This window comes from Ambystoma mexicanum, chromosome 12 (genome assembly GCF_040938575.1).
Source record: "Ambystoma mexicanum isolate Mex_15411 chromosome 12, UKY_AmexF1_1, whole genome shotgun sequence".
Taxonomy (NCBI): domain Eukaryota; kingdom Metazoa; phylum Chordata; class Amphibia; order Caudata; family Ambystomatidae; genus Ambystoma; species Ambystoma mexicanum.
Window position 1 is genome coordinate 991,103,150 of NC_090936.1, and position 18,609 is coordinate 991,121,758.

Consider the following 18,609-nt stretch of genomic DNA (forward strand, 5'->3'; position numbering starts at 1 on the left):
CTACACTAAGAGTCCTATTGGTCAACGAACTACCTTTAAATCCATGTGCATCCCCCTCATTGTGCCATCCACACAAGCCCGGAATTCCTCCAAGACAAAATCACTCGCTACCACCAATCGAGGACATTCCGTTCATGCAAAGCATCACTCCTAGTTGTCCCACACTACATCTGCACCAGACTGGAGCTTGGATTGAGAAGGAGGATCCGCCCAATCATTGATAATCACTTGGCATTCAGAAAGGCCCTCAAAACCTGGCTCTTTCCCTTCCTCCTCCTGAAACCTTCTTGCACACTATACCGTTAATGTGCGGACAAAAGTACTGGCCCAAACTCGACAACACACCAATCCACCCAAGCCACCATGGATGCCAGCAGCGCTCGAAGCGGCCCACCATGATAAACTCATAAACCCCCCCCCCTCTACTCCCAGACGATCGTAAATCACTCCCCCCATCCCTCTGGTCCCCTTGCCCACTGCTCAGACTCTCAATATAGAGACCCTACATCTGGTGAGACCGGCCAATCGCGTTGGACCTAGGAAAACAGCATTGACGAACTCCATCCAAGTTTATGGTATGTATACCTTGCACCACGTCTGTGGACACAGGCCGCAGGCACGGCCATACATCTATGCACTATAGAAAGCAGCTATGGCTATGCAAATCCGGTCTATTAGCTTGCATAGCCGTCCCCACTGAAACGCCCAACGTACTTCAACCCCTCTGCCATTAGTATACAGCGACAACACACTTATTTTCTGCCTAGCTTGACACACATCGAGACTTCAACACAAGCACTCTATCCTAAAACACCAACAGCACCCGCCCACGTGCCTGACCTTGGGCGGCTTACTGGAGCCTAGCCAGCCCACTGAAGTCCTAACCTAACAAAAGGCACACACACAACAGAGTCAACTCTTAAAATCTCCTTCACATGGGCATCGGTCCCCAAGGGCGTTCCAACCACAAACCGCATTGAGGCCAAACAATTGGGAAAGGGCGCTATATAAATTAATACAATACAAAATGATAGAGCTTATTTAATGATGCACCATGATTTCAATTGTATGCAGACATCGATGGGCAGTCGATTGAGGACCTTGAGAGTAGGAAGTTTTGTTGCCTACAGACTGAGCATTCCATAGAGAAATGTTCAGTTGATAAGGTAAGGAAGAGAGGCAAGGTGGATAGGTGCTTGAGGAGGTATGGTTAGCTTGTCAGTGTGTGAAAGAGGTGGAAGAGAGATGGAGTAGTGGGAGTTTCGAGTTGGGAGTTTTATAACCGGGATAGGAAAAGAGGAAGTTGTAGCGTGATTGGACAAAGCGTAGGAAGAAGGGAGTAGGAGGAGCAGGAGTGAATGCATATAGGTGAGCAGCACGGTGTGGAGAGCACAGTAATTAAAAAGCTAGGGGTACTCAAGGCGCAGGTCTATGCAAATAGTTATGTTAGGGGTTGTGTTGGAGTTCAATATTAATGCTATTTGTGTACGCTATGCAAGGCATTTTTGTGACAGTCTGCGGCCAACAGGGGCTAACTGGGAGCATGGAATGAGACAGCGAAGGATTATAGTAGCCACCCATAGCTGTGTCTTCCCATTGCTCTGGACGATCAGGCTAATGGACGCCCAAAGGACAGTGTTTATACCCCCAAAGTAACCCAGGATAGTCGGAGGACACGGGGACAGTCCCTACATCGATCCTGGATGCTCAATGGTAAGTATGGGATTGGTAATGCCCATGTGACAAAGCATGGGATGGGTAATGCCCATGTGGCAAAGCATGAAGAAGAAAAGGTTTTGTGAACAAGTAGGTTAAATGCCTCCAAAATAACTACAAGTATTAGCAGAAACATATCAGCACCAGTAACTGGACAGCCTACATATGGCACTTTGAGAAGGGCCACATGGTCAGAATGCAGGCTTCCAGAACTAGAGGAGATTGAGGTAGTCAATATCACAGATGAGTCACCAGTGCACTTTTTAGGACATTGTCAGGTTATCATGAATTTGATGGATTTATGCAAAAGGAAGTAGGATATGTCCTTGGGTCAGGACAGATTTCCATTATTGGGATCTCTGCTGTCCCATTTTATGGGACCCCTAAACAGTTAGCCAAGAAGAGGAAGTAAAACCTTCAGCTTCACTTCACCTGCCGTTTGCTCATTTGTTATGGGGAAACTGATCCATCCTTCAGAGGACCAGAACTGGGAAACTAGGTTTCCCTTTTTAATCTTACTTTTAGTAACTTTTTAACATTGCACACAGCATAGTACAATGCAGTGCAATGGGGATATGTTTCTATCACCATAGCCTTTTACACCTTTCTGGTTACTTTTATATGTGCTTAGAGACAAGCTGATGGCAGCAATACATTTGTTCCATTTTATTTCTAGTCTGCATTCAAGTTTACCGCATATGGCTACTAAAGGTGGGTAGTGCCCTAAAATGGCCATTCCACAAGATCTTCGCTTGTTCTTTAGACATATTGTTGTCTTCTCAGGTCAGGAAATCCCTCATAAGGCTATGCACTTGATCAGGAAAGATGCAGCATTCGCTGGCCAATGCTGCCTTTGTGTGTGCATGGCCCACCAAGTGGCTGGGACGGTCCGATGCCACCCCACATCACATCCGCCAGGCAACTACTGGCTGTTTGAATGATGCAGATTCTTACCATTGGTGGGCTTTGACTTGCTTCCAGGCTGAATTTTGGATAAGAGTGCTCCTGCAGCCATTTATTACGATCACTGCTTGAGCAAAGATTGCCTCGTAGAATAACAACCGACTGAAGATCCAAAGAAGACTCCAGTCTATGTGAACAAGGATCCAGCAGTCCTGAGCGTCTCTGGATCACCCAGTGGATTGATCTGCTCTCCAGTCAGTTACCTCGTGAGAACCGCTTCCGTTCCACATTCACAGCCAAAACTTTGGTGGTCGGCAGCTTGTGGTATAAGTCGCCTTCCTGCTGAATTTCAGCCTCTGAGCTTCAAGGGACCCTGCCCTAGGAGGACACCTGCCATTGTCTGTGTACGGTGGCTGTCGCTGTTACACACCTTCCCCCAAGCTGTGAAGAGTCCTAAAGAGGGATGCATCAGAGCATTCTGCATTTCTCCATCACCAAGGGTTGCAATCTGCTCCTGGGCCAGACTAGGAAAATCCTTGCACCCAAGCTGTTGGACACCTCTCACCGGAACGAACAGCATGAAATCCAACCTCCAGCCAACTCCAGTCAACCCATCCAGTTATTTGGGAAATACAGAGTCAGTGGGCTAAGTAAACACAAAGTATGTTCACCCCCGTCCTCCATCAGATAACATTGAGTACAAATCCATTTCTATCCTTCCATCCCACTGCATTTTGGTAGTTGCACCTTAGCAGTAAAACCAGAAAGAGAAAACATTTTACTTACCCAGTAACTTTGTTGCATCTCTTCTTTTGAACAATCACCAACACAAGTAACTTAACTTCATCAGATGCATTTTGGGGAGAAGCAGTGTGACTCACTGCTGGACTGCTGAAGCTAGGATATATCACTTTGACTTGGTTCCATCTTACTGCAATACTTTGCTTACCTCCTTTGTTAATTTAAGACATTGAATGCATTTTAAGAACCTATGGTGACTGTATATATGTTTACCATGGCATATTATGCGAGATCACCTGCTTGTTTCATTTTTCTTGTGTGTGCTCAAGGCCAAGAATAAATACTGTATTTTTAGACATTCCTGTCTGAATTCTAATTGAGTGCTTCACTATTTGGACTCACTGTGAACCCCTGACCCCACACCCACTCTCTCGAGAATAGCCTCGACTGCTCTCCAATGTTAACTTGATTGGGTTTTGGCTAACCTCAGAATTCCCCTGTTCACTGTAACTACGGCGGCCGCCTAAAATCTGTCCACCAAGCCAGATTCTATAAATCCACCTCAAAACCAATGCATACATTTTATTTCATTTGAATGTTTGTTCAGCGCTGGCCCTACCCAGAGGGCTCAGAGCATTTTACAAGGTTTAAAGGTTAAAAAGGTGAAACAGAAATTACAATATGTTTTCATGATAGGATAGAAAGATTAGGGGAGGATTCCAAGTTGGCCAACATCTGGCAAACGTGCCGGCAACCACTCTGCAAGCTTACAGACTTTTTGCGGATTCCCACCACTCCGAGCCCACTTAACCAGCCTGTGAGTCACAGAGGAGTGAGGGGGCTCATTGGACCTGTGCGAGTACTCCGATCGGCACGTAGCAGGATCCTCTATGCCCACTGGTTGAGAGCGCGCTGCAATGCAGAAAAATCAAGGGCACCCCAGTGCATGAACGGGCCTGGAAGCGGTAAGGAGCAGGTCGAGCCAGACTCAGAGCAAAAGGATCAGTGTTGAGTCTGCTGTGCTTGCCAACCCGGCTCAGCTTCAATGAGCAAGAAACGTCGTTTTGGTATCCGTGGATGGACCCAGCCCTACACTGCAGAAGCACTGATATTCATCCATTGGGACCCCCAAGGAGTCCCACGATCGCAGAGAGTAGTGTGAAACTGCATACTCGGGAGAGAGAGGCCGTAGGGCCCGAAAGCCCGCTTCTGTGGACTAGTTGAGGGGGTTCTTGGTGTGTCCTGTACGGAGGAGCACCTGGTGATTGTCTGCCACAGTGTTTCTCCCCATTCCTGCGCCCTTAATCCTGGGACACTCAAAGCTACATATTGGAGATTCACGGCTCAGACACAGGGGGTGACACTAAGGCAGACCCCAGGAAGCCCCCTCCCAAAATCAAACATCCAGAGGGGTTTCAGTAGTACATAAGGGCCCACAGAATAGAAACAGTAGTAGTGAGGTAGACCCTCACCACAGGAAATAACTAAAGGCCTGGAGTCCAGGGGGAGCCATGTGGATGTCGAAGGCCAAAGCTAAGTCCCTGAAGCAGGCTGCCGCCACAGGGGATCCGCTGGGCACCCTTCCTACCATATGGGGCCCTGGTGAGGTGATCCAATTAGACACTGTCCGACCTGAGGGAACCCGGAGGGATAGAGTGGGGTGGGCATCATGGCAGAACATAACGATCCAATGAGCCCGATATCATCTCGGACTAAGGCCTTCCAAGAGCAGATTCAACTGAGATCGAACCTCAACGAAGCACTGTCGGAAATTAAGCAAAAAGTTGGCCAACTGGGGGAAAGGACAGACCTCCTTGAAAGGGGGCTTCAGGAGGTGGAAATGGACACAAGAACAGAGCAAGGCCATTGAACGTCGCTACACAAAATCTCGAATTGCAAAAGGAGAGCTGGAGAACAAGTCACAAAGTATTTTTTTAGGTCAAAAACCTGCCTGAGACAATAACAGACAAGGAGCTAAAAGGGCAGGTGCAAAAGATGTTTGCTTACATCTTTGAAGATACGAGCCCGGAGGAGGTTGGATTGGATCCACAGAACTGGTAGAATGTCGATAGGCCCTAATCGCAGGTCACGGGACGTCTTAGCAGCTTTCACACAGAAAGAGGCAGTGCTACAGGTGGTAAGGGCAAAAGAACCGCTGACATGCCAGGGAGCCCGTATTTAACTATTCCAGGACTTGACCCGGAGAGGAATCTGTTATAAATGGACCTTCCCATTCGTGTTGGTATTTGAATGAGCGCGTTTGCAGAAACGTATAACATCCATTCAGGAGGGTGCCACACTGCTGGAACTTGACTTAAACCAGGACTTCCATGAGGATCACCCCCAGCAGTCCGAGAGCCACACAAGGCCAAGGCTCTGGGAATGGGTGACAACAGGGGATCGACGCAGAAGAGTCCCCTTGAGAGGTCCCCAGTGCAGGAATGTGGGGCGTGGTGGGGGAGCAGAATGATGCTTGTTGGTGAAGGTGGCCATGCAGACTGATACAGTTCCGAGGGGTGATGGGAATTATATACATGAAGTAGGGCTGTTGGAGTGCAGGAGGTCGTTCCATCTTGTGTTCCAAGAGGGCGAGAGCGTCCGGAGGAAGGTTTGAGGAGAAGGGTAGGGCAGGGGGGATGAGGGGGTATGGGTGTGAAAGGTGAACCCTGGAGTTGGGGGACGGGAGAGGGGAGGCAGGAGAGGGAAGCTGGCGAGAGGGCAGAGTTTGAGGAGCAGTGCCAGGGGGGTTGGGAAGGAGATACATGCGGTGCAAGGAAAAGGGCTGAGCGACAAGGCCTGATGGTATGGACATGGGGGGTACGGGAGGTAAGAGGAGGGGGGGCACGGGGCAAAAGGAAGCAAACAGAGGGATGGCTGCTCAGGGTTAGGCGAGTTAAGGCCACCTACCTTCAAGTGGGCTCCACATAACAAAAGGGGGTTAGGTTCCCCCCTCAAAAAAAAAATATTGGAGCACTTCACCGGGAAATTCCTGAGATATCTGTTGCTCACACTTAAGGGGTCTGCAAAGTGTCACACAATATTAATGGGAGACCTGAACTTGGCCTGGTCCGGGGAACTAGACCAGAGTGCACAGGGATCCTCAAACAGTGGCGTAGGGTGGAGTGGCCAACAGATCAGTACAGGACAGATTTCAAGACCTGGGCCTCTGAGACGGCTGGAGAGGGGTACAAGGGATAAGGAGGGCTTCACCTTTTTCTCAGGTGCACGGCCCACAATCCCGAATCGACTGTGTGGGATATCACGGGCATAGAAATGGGTCTGTGTGGAATAGCGGACTATGCAGTCATCACAATTAACCTACAAATCACCAGGCGGAAACCAGGGATCTGGGGCTGGAAGGTACTGGGGGAGCTGTTGCGTAACCCAGTCATCAGAAGGTACTTGAAGGACAAGATGGAACAAAAAACGTACCTGTAACTGTTGTTCTCCAGCATGTCTGGCATGGATTCACATGCTCATGAATATTCCCCTTGGTCAGGCCGGGAATCCAGTTAAAAAACAGTAACTTTCAATGTACAAACTGTCTTTCTCCTATAAACAATCACTAAGCCCTGGGTCATACTGCCCCCAGCCAATGACTGCCCTCCGCCTAAGCCCCTCCTCTCAATCTTCAGATTTGGTAGCACGTAAAAAAGTGGCAGCATTACCAAGAAGAGCCGCAGAGGGGCCCGAGGGAGGGTTTGCATGTGAATCCATGCCAGACCTATGTTGGAGATTAACAGTTACAGGTAAGTAACTTGTTCCTTCTCCAGCATGGGGTCTGGCATGGATACACATGCTCATGAATAAATACATAGAAGTACATACATACACAACCACGGGAGTTGGCACGGGTAAATGGAAGCAATTACTCGTACCTCCTCACCAGGCTCAACTTCAAGCGAATAGGTTTGCGTAGCACTGCTTGGCCGCCTCTGGACTCCTCTCTGGAATCCCTGTCAGCGCATGAGAATTTCGGGGAGATGTGCGTAGACCTCCACGCATCTGCCCTGCAGATGTCCAGCAGCGGCACATCAGACAGGAACGTCATAGTCGCAGCAATCGCTCTGATAGAAGGGGCTCTCGGACGGCCAGGCAGCGGTCTGTTTGCCAACCTGTAACAATGAGTGATGCAGCCAGAGAGGCACCTGGAGATGGAAGCCTTGGACAAGGCCTTCCCATGATTCACAAGACCAAAGTTCACAAAAAGCTGAGAAGTCTTCCGGAAACTCTTCGTGCAGACAACATAAAACTTCAGCACTCTAGCCACATACAGCGAGTGCAAAGCACTTTCAGCCGGCGACGGAGTACAAAAAAAACAGGCAACACTAAGGGTTTGTTGAGATAAACTTCAGACGGAACCTTGGCCATGAAGGAGGGGTGCGTCCGCAGCGCTATCCTAATCTCGTGGAAAGGCAAGTAAGGCCGTTTACAGGACAGGGCCTTTATCAAACCCACTGTCCTGGCAGAGGCGATGGCCATGAGGAAAGCTGCCTTCCAAGAAAGGAGCTTGAAAGGATCTCGAGTCAGCACACGTTGAGTTCCCACGCCAGAGCAGACTCCTTCACCGGCGTGAACGATCGGAACAGTCCTTTAACAAACTCCTTCACCAGACGGTGTGACCAAGGAGAAGACCGTCCCGGAGACCTGGCCTAGCAGGAGAAAGCGGGCAGATGCACTTTAATGGAGTCGTGAGTCAGCCCCGACTTAGCCAGCGACAACAAGTACGAAAGGACCTGGGGGGCCGTGACGCTCAGAGGGTTAATCTTCTGAGACCGCCACCACGTCGCGAAACGCTTCCATTTGTGCCCGTAGCACTTAAGAGTCAACGACGCCCTGGCCTTGGCAAGGACCTCCCTACAGTCCGCCGGTAGCACGTACCCACCGAACTATAATGCTGCAGGAGCCAGGCCTTCAGGTTCAGCAATCCTGTGTCGTGGTGCAGGATTGCACCTCCTTCCTTGGCGAGCAGATCCGCGACGACTGGTAGCTTGACTGGAGGTCCCGCTGACATGCTGAGAAGGTGCAGGTACCAGATCTGCCTCGGTCACGCTGGTGCGAAGAGGATCATACTGCACTGACAACGTCCGAGTGGACTTGATGACTCGTACTAGTAGAGGCAACAGAGAAAACGCATACAGGAATAGGCTCTCCCATCGTCCACCATGCTCCCCGGCTGCGGAACCTGCTGGCGAACCTCTGGCATTGGTGTCTGTTGATGTCACAAATAGGTCGATCTGGGCCCTGCCCCACCTGAGAAAGAGGCTGTCCACTTGACCCTGCCGAGGCTCCCACTTGTGGCAAGAGTGCAGCTTCCCGCTGAAAAAGTTGGAGACAGTGTTTTTTACTCCTGTGAGGTGAAAGGAACGAAAAACATCCAAGGCGACGGCCCAGTACCACAGCTGCTGCGCCTCTCTGGAGAGCGCTGGGGACCTGGTGCCCCCGTTTCCAGATGTAAAACATTGTGGTCGTATTGTCCATGAAGACCGTCACCACCTTACCCTTGAGGGCCCAAAACACTGCCTGAAGCCCCAGGACGTTGATGTGGATCTCCTTCTCCTCCGGCAGCCACAGGCCTCCGGCGCGGCGACGTCCAGTGTGGGCTCTCCAGCGCTCCAAGGACGCGTCTGTCGTGACCGTCTCCTGGTACAGTGGGGTTTGAAAGTCCGTGCCCCCGGCAATGTTGGAGCACACACCCCACAACATTCTGGCTCGACATAGCTCCTCGTCGAGAACCATCCTGTATTTGAAGCTTCCAGACACGTGGACCCAACAGGCATACAGGAATTCTTGGAGCGGTCGAATTCGCAAACCTGCAGACCCTGATCAGGTATGCACGGCATCATGCCGAGCAGTGACTTGACGGTCCTCACTGTGGCGATCTTCAGTGATAACAGCCGTAGCACCTTGCCGAAAATGGCTGCTATCCTCTCTTCTGAGGGAGCCATCAGGCAGGATAACAGGTTGCGCCAGGCCCCCAGCAATAACGCGTCATGCGATGGAGTCAGGGAGGACTTTGCATAGTTCACTGAGAACCGCAGATCTGTCAAAAGCCGGAGGGTCCTCTCAGTGTGATCGACAGCGATGTCCCTTGCCGGATAAGCGAGTCCTTGAGGTACGGGTACACATGTATCGCCTGTAGGTGCACATGGGCTGCCACCAGAGCCATGCACTTCGTAAAGACTATGGGTGCCGACTTCAGTCCGAAGGGGAGAGCCTTGAACTGGTAGTGTTTCCCTTGTACGACGAAGCGCGGGAACTTGCAATGTTTTTCGTGAATGGGGACGTGAAAGTACGTGTCCTCCAGATCCAACGACGACAGTAAGTCCCCCTCCTCCAATTGGCTGAGCACGTGCTGCAACGGGACCATCCTAAATTTTTGGGACTTGATGTACTTGTTGAGTCATCGTAGATAGAGAATGGGTCTACAGCCCTCAGTCCTGTTTGGAGGCCCGGCGCACCGCCTTGGGAGCCTTGACGACGATGGCCATCTCCGAAGGCCTTGGAGCAACCCCTTTAGGCTTACGATCCGCCACCAAAATCCTTCAAAGATCCGCCCTACTTCCCTCCTAAGGAACAAAATAACGGACGGTGCTGTTGCAGCGTGCACAGGCCACAGGCTGTCGGTCTTGATGGCCTGAAGCGATTCATTGACGTCCTTTCCGAAGAGATTGTCCCCGAACGGCATGTCCAGGACACGCATTTGAACCTCTTGCCAAAAGCTGGTGGCCTCCAGCCAGCCACGGTGACCGAGGCCAACCCTGTTTCCCATCTGATGGAACCCTGTGTCCGCAATGTCCAGGGCCATGGTAATGGCGTGGTCCGACGCCACCTCACCCTCTTGAAGGGTCTCCATCATCTCGACCCGTTTGTACTCGGGGAGGAAATCCAGGATCGGAGCCATCTTGTACCATAGCTCCCGGTCGAACCTGGCCAGGATAGCTAAAGCTACCTACCCACGGCGTCCAGCTTATTCCCCTTGCTGTTCAGGTGAACGGAGATGGAGGACAAATGATTGGACTACTTCTTCCACACAGCTGCCGAGACCACCGAGTCCAGTGATGGCTGTGACCGCAGACACTTGGGAGCAGACACCGCTTTGTTTGTTTGTTTATTATTTATAATGCGCCGAAAAGCCCAAGGGTAACAAGGCGCAGCAGATAGAAGAATTTGCAAGACTTAGTTACAGACAGTAAAATATATACAAGTATGAACACAGTAATGATAGCAATAAGCGGTAAATATAAACATATGTACAATTAACAATTGTGTATACAGAGTGACCAAGTGAGGTGGGAGACAAGAGGTCCTAGATGATAGCTGTCTTCAGCCAAGACATCAGCTTTGAGCGGAGGTTTTGGTAGGGTAGGTCCATTCTAAGAGTGGGTGGTAGGGAGTTCCATAGCTTGGCCGCTTTCACTGGGAAGCTATTGCCACCTATAGTTGATTGTTTGTAAGAAGGGACGGAGAGGCAGTCTCTGTATGCTATCCTCGTCGGTCTCATGGATGTTAGTCTATGAAATCGGTTGATCAGATAGGTAGGGGCCGCATTGTTAAGGGACTTATGGGTTAGTGAGGCAGTTTTTAAGGAAATTTTGTCTATGATGGGAATCCAATTTTGTTGCTTGCTATGTATTGTAATGTGGTCTCTTCTTGAGATGCCCAAGGCCGCTCTGAGTGCGTTGTTCTGGAGAGTTTGTAGCTTGCCAGTGACGGCCTTGGAGGACCCAAGATAGAGGGCGTTACAGTAGTCCAAGCGGGAGAGTATAAGGGCTCTGGCCAGGGTCAGACAACTAGCCTCGGATAGAAAAGGTTTGGCTGTCCGGATCAATTTACAAGTATAGGACGTGGAGGAGGCTATGAGTTCACTTGTCTGCTAAAATTGAAATTAGAGTCCAAGTAAAAGCCCAGTGTTTTGACTTCGTGTCCAACCCTGATGGTATTACCATCAATTATAAATGATGAGTATGCCGGGCTCAGTTTCTTTAGGCTAGCTTTGGTGCCCAGTGTGATGAGTTCCGTTTTATCATCATTCAGGCATAGACCGTGAGTGGCCATCCATGCCTGGATGATGATGTAAACCCTATTCACCAAGGCCAAATCCTTTGCATAATCTCCAGAAAGCGGAAGGAGGATCTGGGTATCATCTGCATAATTAGTGTAGGTGATACCGAGATGATCCAGATCGTCGAAAAGGGGCTTGGTAAATATGTTGTACAGTGTAGGGGAGACACAGGAACCCTGAGGCACACCGCAGGTGATGGGTATGGGGTCTGCCGCGTCTGTCGGCGAAAAGACCCTCATGGTTCTGCCATCAAGGAAGGATCTGATCCATGTAATGGCCTTGGGGGAGAAATGGGCAGCCGTGTGGAGGTGGGTGCAGAGGACCGAGTGATCGACCAAGTCGAATGCTGCGGATAGGTCAAGGAGGAGGAGTAAAGCTGCTTGACCATTGTCTTTGAGCAGATCAATCTGTGTTTTAAGGTCGATGAGAGCTGTTTCGGTCCCATGTTGGGGTCGGAAGCCTGATTGTCTGGCTCCTAGCAAGTGGTGATCCTCCAGGTGCTTCTGTATTTGTACATAGGCGACCTTGTCCAGAATTTTCAGAAGGAATGGTACCGTTGTTATAGGCCTACAGTTAGTAGGTATTGCTGGGTCAAGAGTTTTTTTTTTAGTAGGGGTAGTACCCAGGATTATTTTAAATTAGTTGGGATGGAGCCGGTGGAGAAGGAAGCGTTGATTAGCTTAGTGATAAATGGGGAAAGGTCACGGGCAGCATCTTTTATGAGCTGTTCTGGGCATAAGTCTCTCTGGCAGTTAGAAGGCTTTAATGACAGGATGATTTTTTCCACTTCAAGTATGGTCACTTTGGTAAAGTTAAATCGTGAATATTCACTTGTGGTCCGCTTCTCAGGTGGCTTAGACAGGGCAGGATTGTTCAAGGAGGCTTTTTTACAGGATATTTTATTTTGTAGCGTGGCGATTGTGTTAGCTAGGGCATGTTGGATGTCGGTACACCAGTTATTGTCTTTTATGCAGCTGTCTATAGGTGCTATGGGGGTTTCTACTTCTTTTAGAATCGAGAATAGTTCCTTTGTGTTTGAGCTGGCTTGGGAGATGCGAGAGTCAAAGGAGATGCGAGAGTCAAAGGAGTCAAACCTGGTATTACTTTTCAAGCCAGTCTCTTATTGGCGGGGCTGAGGCTGGGTTTTTCAGCAGAGCCAGACCCTCATCCCAGATGTCGTCCAGGGGGGGCACTGCCAGAATGGTCTAGCATTTTGCCTCCCGGCGTTGACACAGGATGCCCTCCGTCTCCTCCAGTGTGAGCTGGAAGAGTTTTGGTGCGCGGGCGATCCTTGAGTGGAAGGCACCCAATTCGTCCGGAGAAGCCCATGGAGGCGGAGAGATGCTGCCGTCCTCAGTGCCTGTCGTCGCCGTGTCAGTCTTTGCCAGTGGTGGTCCCAGTGTCCACATGGTCATCACCAGTGGTGCCGTCGGCATCCTCTTCTATATCTCCGACACCAGCGCATGGGGGGTCAAGAGAATGTCATGCGACAAATCGTTGCAAGGTGCTAGGGAGTAGGGTCGCTGGGCCCAGCGCCTATGTTGTCGCCGCCTCTGGCAAGTACCTCCTCGACGTTCCAGTCATAGTCGTCAATGTCTTCCGGGATGGTGTAGACTGAACTACCATCCCCCACGTCAGAACAAATATCCATGCCTTGGAGTTCTTCCACACCCCCAGACCCCCTTTTTTGGGTCCCGACGGGTCGGCCTTGGAAGCATCTTCTTCTCCAGGGCCCTTTCCACTGGTTTGGCCGAAACCTCCCGCCTGGGAGGAAGACACCCTGGCTGCCACATAGGCACCCTCAACCCGGTCAGCCCCTTTTGCCTTCGAAAGGGCGGCCGTCACCAGCTCGATGGATGCAGATTTAGCCTGAATCACCTGGGCATTCACGGGCAGGTCGGCCACCTTTTCTTGTTGCTTGGCCTTCTCCGGTTTCTCCCGTAGCTTCCTCGGGGTAGCTGACTTTCTCTTCGACAAAGAGCTGGAGAGATTGCTGGAGACTGAGTCCACTGTAGACGAACGCGCCCTGGCAGTCGCGGGACCCGCTTGCGTGGTGACCCCGATGGAAACCGACTCGTGGAGCTTGGCCTTGTCTTGGGCACCCACGGAAGGAGCGCGCTCAAAGGAATTAAAAGCCCAGTCTGCCTGGCTGGATCCAGAGGAGGCATGCCTCTGAACCACACTGGGTAGGGGCCTTGGCTTTGAGCGACAACGCCAGTCTTCTGTGCTGATCCTTCATAGTACGCTTGGTAAAGCAAAGACAGATCTCTCAATCTTCCTCCTTGTGCGTCGGGTGAAGACAATAAAAGGCACTGGGAATGCTGGTCCTCCATGAAAACATTCTGCAACCGCAGCTGGTGCAGTGCTTCAAGAGGGAACCCCCGTCCTCCTCGGACATGGTGCGGCGTGCGTTGTTGCCCGATGGCCTTGTTCTAGGCCTGATGGCCTTCTGGAAACTTCAAATAAGAAACACTCATCGATTTCCGCCCTTGAGGGGCGATGAAAGATGCCGAAACACAGATGCCTGTTAGTCGGATGAAGAAACAATAAAGCACATGGGCTCGATTGAAAAAAAAAAAATAGTATTTTCCTAGCAAAAAAGCGTGAAAAACCAGAGAAAGCTCTTACCTAAGCGCTTTACCACTCTTACCGCCTCATTCTGGATCACTTGGAGACATTGAATCTCGGCTTTCGGAATACCTACTAGGAGACTGCAGCCATAATCCAATTTTGAGCCTATAATGGCTCTAGCCAGAGTTTCTGCATTTTTCTCTGAGATCAACGGTCTAAGGTGGCGAAAGAGTTTAATAAAATAGGATGAAGATGAAACAAGATTGTTCACTTGGGCCTTCATATTCATGTGTTTATCCAGATAAACGCCCATGGTCTTAACCTTGGGTAGAACCTGGATAACAATTATCCACTGTGAAGCACTTAAAATTGGCATGAGCTCTGTTTTAGCGCTGTTCAGTGCAAACCCATTGGATACCACCCAATCCTGAATTTTCCGGTATACATTGTTGATAAGGGCTTCATCTTCTTGATATGATCCCGAGATAGGTATGGCGCATTGTGGGTCATCTGCGTAATTAGCAAATATGATACCCTCTTCTTCTAGCATATGGAATAAGGTGATCATAAAGATGTTATAAAAACATGGTGACACACAAGCTCCTTGGGGAACTCTATACAGCAGGAACATGGGGTCAGCTTCTGCTGCTTCACTGGCCACTCTGATCTGTCTACCCTTCAAGAAAGATGAAATCCATTAGATAGCCACCTCAGAAAAAGAAGCGTTTACTCTTAACCTGGTGGACACGATGGAATGGTCCACCAGGTCAAACGCTGCAGAGAGATCGAGAATCATCAAAAGGGAGATCTTGCCCTTATCCATACCTCAAGTCGAAAGCAGTATTCGTGATTGGTCTTTAATTGGAAGATGTTAAGGAGCACAGATTCTGCTTTTACAATGGCGGCGTTGTACAGGAGGACGGAGCGACCTCCGACTGGCCCATGGGATCAGATCTCACCCTCAAGTACTTTTAAGACGAGATAGCTGCACCTTGAGGAGAATGGGGTGCAGGATTCTCTTACTCCAACACAAATCAATAAGGACAAGTCAATGGTTTGGCAAAAGGGAAGTCCGTTTAATGACCAGTACAAAAAACGGGGAAACAAATGGAAATCAACAGTGATGCGATCGCCTGTCTCGCTTAAACTCCCGAATTCTTCATTCAGACAGCAATAGTTATTGTACATTCTCATCATCACTGATGTGTAACACTCAGAGTTGTCATGCACTTCTATTGGTCGGGAAAGGTAACTTAAGTATAGGTGTTATAACTGTATATGGTAACAGAGCGTGAGGATTGGATAACTTATCGGGTGGGCGTTTACGCCCATCCCTCTAAATCACTCGTGATAGACGTCACTACAAGTACAACGTCTTATTGGTTCTACTAGCTATAGGACCCTAGATTATTTGGCCCATTGTGATTGGGTGGGTTACACCCCTAGGCTTAAATCTCCACTTTAATTAGCAGCATGCAGAATGGGCACCCAGGTGCCTTGTGCCCCAAGATTCACCCTGCCTCCCTTCCATCAATCAGTACTTTAGGGCTATGTGTCAATTAGTTGGCTGAGGATGGCCTCGAAACTGTATCTGATAAGGAAAAGTTATGGCATCCTCGGGTTCTGGGTGACATTGGACGTTGGTACCTCTTCGCGCTCGGCGGGTCACATGTCTGTTCACCGTGAATCTGCTTCATTCTCCTTCTTTTCGTGTATTCGATTCTTTCTTAGCCTTGCTACCTGCCTCCGGCCTCCTTATCTCGACCTTCACAGGGCAGGCTGCTATGAAGTTTCGATTCTTCGAAGTTGCCGCTCTCCTCCCTTCCTTAGGTTGACCTTAAATTCCCAGGCATGAGCTACTTCTAACTGAGTTTCGATTTCGCTCTTCCCTTCTGGCTTTAGCTGGAAAAGAAATCTCGGCCCGTTTTACTCCTTGTAATCTGGCCTTAATTCTGCTTTTACAAAATGGAGTCGCACTTGTATAATGTGCTTCGTTGAGGTAGATCTATAATCGGCGCTTGCCGGTCTATCCTTCTACTAAGCAGTGCAAGCAGTATCGTTTCCTTAGCTTCTTGCGTTTCAAGCCTATTTACAGGCATTTGCTGGTTGAATTCTTCCATCTTGTTTTACAGCTCCGTTTCCCTATGTTTCAACATTGCCTCTTCTAAGTCCATTACATCTATATTCATAGATGTTCATCCTGGCGTGTCTTTTAGTTGTCGTTTTCGTTCATCCGTGAGTCTGTCCGGGCCCTCGTGTCGTCACCACTTGCCTTCCATTAAGGCTCTTTGGGTCTCTTCGTGGACAGTCTGTAGGTAATCTTCATTTCATGTCAGCTGCTGGTACGGTTGTCTCAGTGGGTACCGGGCTGCCCATGCTTGTCTGGTTATAGGCACTTCACCAGGTATTGCTCTTCTGATGGGAACTGGGCAGAGGCCTAGTGCTGCTCTCTGTTGGTTCATTTGTTCCTCATACGTCACATACCTTGGTGAGTATGTGCCTGGTACCTCAAAATGGGGGGATGGGGGTGCAAGCCGTGTCTGGGACCTCCTCTACAGCGTGATCCACGCCTTTTTTAGGTTATCAGGCACCAAATTGGTCTGAAAAGAGATTCACAAATTTAGTGAGTGTCGGGATGAGCGTGGGTAGACATTCCTTAATTATAATTGCTGAACAGAACAAGGGTCACATTTGCAACTTGTACTTTTAAGTTGGCTGATGGTCTTTGCAAGTTCCTCCTCGGATATTGGACTAAAATTAAATATGTCTTTGTCTACCCCCACGCCATAAATTTCTTCTGTCTGACCGAATAGATTCAAAGCCAGTTTTTTAGTCTCAATTGATTCCTTAATTTTTGCTAATTTAATAGACCTGATTGAATTTCATTGCACCATTCTTTATTGTCATCAATCAGGGCTTGAGTGGGACCCAACGTGTGTGTTTGTTCTTTCAACACTTTAAAAAGCTCCTTAAAATTGGATTTTGCATTCGTAATTCTCACATTAAGTGCTTATTTTTGTGCTATTATCACTGCTATTTTAAACGCGGCGGCAGAGGTTTTATATGCTTCTAAATGGGTGGGTGATTTATCCAGTCGCCATAAATGGTACAGTTTGTTTTTCTTGGATTTCATATCCACCAACTCATTAGAAAACCAGTTATTTTTGTGTTCGATAGTTTTCAATTTAATTTTAGATGGTGCCAACCTTTCTGTGACGCTCTGCATAGATTTTATCATTCTAACAAAAATGTCTGTAGCATTAGTAAGAGATCCTATTTCTAATGCAAGTTCTTGCGCCCATGCACCTAGAGTATCTTCGTTCAGGTGTTTACTATTTCGACTACTTACATATTGTTTAGGGTGAGTTTTTTATTAAAGGATCCTAATTGAGAATAAAAGCACATACTAAAGTGATCTGACCATGGGCAAGGCTGCACATCTATCTCACTCAACTGAACATTAAAGGAGGCAACCCAATCTAGTGTATGTCCCTTAGAGTGAGTAGCTGTTCTAACATGGTGACAGAAACCAAGGGCATCAAGTGTATTTTCCATTATCTTTGCAGTAGGGTCAAGCTCATTGCCTAGCCAAAGATTAAAATCTCCCAACAGGATCAATTTGGTATTGGGTTTCAGGAATGAGAGAAGCAAACTGTTGAGTGGGGAAGGACAGGTCCTTTGAGGGCGCCCTATAAAGCAGAAGGATATTTAAGGTAACTTCAGCACCAATTGTTATTTTAATGGCCGTAATTTCTGATCCAGGAATTATATCGGTTTTCAATTCCCAGATTTTCAGGCTAGGTCTCATGATGAATGCTACCCCTCCACCTTTACTCTGAGCTCTATCCTGCCTGATCATGTAATAACCTTCAGGAATGGCCAAAGAGAGTGGGATCTGCCGCTTCATGGCTCCATGTCTCCGTAAGCTTGCAGATATCGAGATCAAGATCTTCAATGATGGAAGCCACTTTGGTGTACTGTACAGAATGGAAGCACAGGTAGTTTGTTCCCTTCAATAGGAGTGAAACGCCTTTTTACAAAAGGCCATGTTGAGGGGGTAAAAAAGGTGGGAATCTGAATGCCTCAGCTCACCTCCTTAGCCATATAATGCATAAAAGGGCCTGAATGGACCATTTTGTACATATGGAAAATCAACAGTAGTGATATGAGCCACTCACATACATAATCAATTTCTCCCTTCACAATCAGGCTGAAAATGGCAAAACAAGTTATAAAAAACGTTCACATTAGTCATCGGAGGTGGAATTTCTGAAATAGCACTGTAGATGTTCCAGAAATAGCATGCTGGTAAGATTTCAGCAGTATTAAAAACATCTCCCAATTATGAATGACAACCTTAGTTTGTAGTCTTCTAATAATTAATACCTGAATATTACATCTTTCTAAGTGAATCCAAAAGTGACCATCAAAAACATCCAACAGCCATTTATCTAACCACTATATAAGTAACTTTCATGGGTGCTCTTCAGGGTGCTTTTTCGATTAACACAGAGGGGATGAAGAACTTCAACAGGAAATGGGGCAGCATTCATACTGAATCAAACCAGGGGCAAACTCCAATAAGACACGCACCCTTACTTCCTTAGCAAGTA

General features: G+C 48.6%; 1 protein-coding gene across 5 annotated transcripts in view; it reads right to left on the reverse strand.

Moving 5' to 3' along the window:
* Positions 1–18,609, reverse strand: part of NCAPH2 (non-SMC condensin II complex subunit H2) — an 899,214-nt gene that overhangs the window by 544,401 nt on the left and 336,204 nt on the right. The gene's annotated exons all lie outside the window — the stretch shown is intronic.